This window comes from Lithobates pipiens, unplaced genomic scaffold (genome assembly GCF_037356315.1).
Source record: "Lithobates pipiens isolate NorthernLeopardFrog02 unplaced genomic scaffold, aLitPip1_a1.2 Scaffold_37, whole genome shotgun sequence".
Taxonomy (NCBI): domain Eukaryota; kingdom Metazoa; phylum Chordata; class Amphibia; order Anura; family Ranidae; genus Lithobates; species Lithobates pipiens.
In genome coordinates, this window is record NW_027507825.1 from 18,386,883 (window position 1) to 18,390,464 (window position 3,582).

The following is a 3,582-nucleotide window of genomic DNA, read 5'->3' on the forward strand; positions in this document are numbered from 1 at the left end:
TTTCACAGGGTGATACTGTGGATGCCAAAAAAGATAGCAAGGTGCCACGTCCTAACATTGCATACGTAGATTGGGCAGAACAATGGACTTTATAGGCACTAGAGAACACATTTTTTTTTAAAAAGGATACATTTTTATTACAGAATATTCTAAGACATAGAAAAATAAGAAAATATACAGGTATGTATACAATCACATGATGACCTGCTAGCAAAAATACATACTAGTCACACTGACCACAACATCAAGAGACCCTGACTATAACTATGATAAGGGCACCAAGATGAGACTACCGGTAACCAGGTAGGCTTGGTGTAAGCTGATGTAGCTCTACATGTTTCATGCTAATTCGCTTCCTCAGGAGCTTAAGCAGGTACTCTAGACAAATAAAAACACATAATGAGTATTTGATAATAATATACATACAAAAGGTGTTACACATAGTGTAAGTCACCATCCCTCCAGCCAATACGTGGGCCCAGGCCACATACAGTATCTCACAAAAGTGAGTACACCCCTCACATTTTTAAAAATATTTTAATCTATCTTTTCATGTGACAACACTGAAGAAATGACACTTTGCTACAATGTAAATTAGTGAGTGTACAGCATGTATAACAGTGTAAATTTGCTGTCCCCTCAAAATAACTCAACACACAGCCATTAATGTCTAAACTGCTGGCAACAAAATTGAGTACAAATGTAAAAATGTCCAAAATTGTGCCCAAAGTGTCAATATTTTGTGTGGCCGCCATTATTTTCCAGCACTGCCTTAACCCTCTTGGGCATGGAGTTCACCAGAGCTTCACAGGTCACCACTGGAGTCCTCTTCCCCTCCTCCATGATGACATCACAGAGCTGGTGGATTTTGGAGACCTTGCGCTCCTCCACCTTCTATTTGAGGATGTCCAACAGATGCTCAATAGGGTTTAGGTCTGGAGACATGCTTGGCCAGTCCATCACCTTTACCCTCCGCTTCTTTAGCAAGGCAGTGGTGGTCTTGGAGGTGTGTTTGGGGTCGTTATCATGTTGGAATGCTGCCCTGCGGCCCAGTCTCCAAAGGGAGGGGATCATGCTCTGCTTCAGTATGTCACAGTACATGTTGGCATTCATGGTTCCCTCAATGATCTGTAGCTCCCCAGTGCCGGCAGCACTCATACAGACCCAGACCATGACACTCCCACCACCATGCCTGACTGTAGGCAAGACACAATTGTCTTTGTACTCCTCACCTGGCTGCTGCAACACACGCCTGACACCATCTGAACCATATAAGTTTATCTTGGTCTCATCAGACCACAGGACATGGTTCCAGTAATCCATGTCCTTAGTCTGCTTGTCTTCAGCAAACTGTTTGCAGGCTTTCTTGTGCATCATCTTTAGAAAAGGCTTCCTTCTGGGATGACAGTCATGCAGACCAATTTGATGCAGTGTGTGGTGTATGGTCTGAGCACTGACAGGCTGACCCCCCCCCACCCCTTCAACCTCTGCAGCAATGCTGGCAGCACTCATATGTCTATTTCCCAAAGACAACCTCTGGCTATCACGCTGAGCACGTGACCTCAACTTCTTTGGTCGACCATGGCGAGGCCTGTTCTGAGTGGAACCTGTCCTTTTATACCGCTGTATGGTCTTGGCCACCGTGCTACAGCTCAGTTTCAGGGTCTTGGCAATCTTCTTATAGCCTAGGCCATCTTTATGTAGAGCAACAATTCTTTTTTTCAGATCCTCAAAGAGTTCTCTGCAATGAGGTGCCATGCTGAACTTCCAGTGACCAGTATGAGAGAGTGAGAGCGATAACACCAAATTTAACACACCTGCTCCCCATTCACACCTGAGACCTTGTAACACTAACAAGTCACGTGACACCAGGGAGAGAAAATGGCTAATTGGACCCAATGTGGCCATTTTCACTTAGGGGTGTACTCAGTTTTGTTGCCAGAGGTTTAGACATTAATGGCTGTGTGTTGAGTTATTTTGAGGGGACAGAAAATTTACATTGTTATACAATCTGTACACTCACTACTTTACATTGTAGACAAGTGTCATTTCTTCAGTGTTGTCACATGAAAAGATAGAATAAAATATTTACAAAAATGTGAGGTGTGTATTCACTTTTGTGAGATACTGTAACAGCATATAGGAGCCAATGTGTGAACATGGGGATGCATGCACATACAGCAACCCACCACCAGGGGGCAGCGTGACCATCCAGCTAGCTGCATACAGAGAAATGTAGTTAAGGTGGCTGTAAACCCTTACAACACACTTTGACCTACAGGTAAGCCTAGATTAAGGCTTACCTGAAGGTCCAAGAAATATCTCCTAAACCTACACTGTTTAGGAGATATTTACAAAAAGACAGTCACCGCTGTTTACGGCCCATGCGCCGTAGACAGCGGTGCGCAGGCGCTCTGGGCATGCCACTGCTAACGGCGATATGCCGTTAGTGACGGCTCCCATGCGCATGCGCGGGAGTGACGTCATCGGTGTTCCAGCTCTGTGAGTGACCGGAGCAGTGATACCTGGAAGAAGATGAATGCTCCATGCTGCAGGGGACAGCGGTGACATCGCTGACTCCTGTGTCAGGTAAGTGACACATAATGGAATACTATGCGATGTGATGCGATGCGATGCGATGCATAGTAGGCCATTATGCTTTACCTTTGCAGGGAGACAAAGAGGAAGTAACACCCATCAGAGTTTACTTCCTCTTTAAAGTGGAGTGTCAAAATGTATTAGTCAACCACATAAACAGCCGCATACTAGAAAAGAGGTATCATAAGTGGGATAGAGACACATACAATAGAGGTTAGGGGTTTGCAATGTACCATAGCAGGCTGGAGAACTATGTTAAAAAATGAAAAGCCACCAAAGGTTGTAGTACAAAAGTCGCAATATAGCAGTCTAAAAGGGAAGCATGCTGTATGGATCGTCGTAATTAGAAATATGTGGCTTCTCTGCCTTTTGGCTAAGATCAAGTGTAGTATCTGTTCTTATCAGTTGCCAGGAGGTGGCGCTTGCTTCCGTCCCTGCTCTACGGCGAGGTGGATCAGGGGTGGCGGTTGCTATGCAAAACCTGCTGGCGTAAAGGTAACCTGGAGCGGTTCGTAGCCAAAAAGGGAAGCCTTCTGATGGGGATGGAGAACCACTGGGTCGGCGCTGAAGGGTCGGGTCCCTGGCCTTCTGGCCTGGATTGTGGCAGCTCTAGCTCCGGTCAGTTTTTTGGGAGGGAACACTGGCTCCTCTTTTGTGGATGGGGAGGAGCGGTTAATACTTCCCGAATGTAATTGGGTAGGAGTGATGGGAGCGAGGGTGGAGACTAATGGTAAAGGGCTCTCACTAAGCTCTCAGATCTTCATGCCTTTCTGCCTGGGGTGGGGGATGCTGTGGTCTGGGCTGTGGGCCAGGATGTGGCTGTTTATGGGGTTGACTAATAGATCTTGGCATTCCACCTTAACTACATTACTCTGTACGCAGCTCGTTGGCCGGCCACCCTGCCCCCTGGTGGTAGGTTGCTGTGTGTGTGCGTGTATTCCCATGTTCACCCATTGCCTCCTCCTGGAAGGATGGTGACTAACG

At 46.4% G+C, this 3,582-nt stretch overlaps 1 pseudogene; it reads left to right on the top strand.

Moving 5' to 3' along the window:
- Positions 1 to 2,951: 2,951 nt before the first annotated feature.
- On the top strand, positions 2,952 to 3,084 carry LOC143956620 (U2 spliceosomal RNA; annotated as a pseudogene).
- Positions 3,085 to 3,582: the final 498 nt, after the last annotated feature.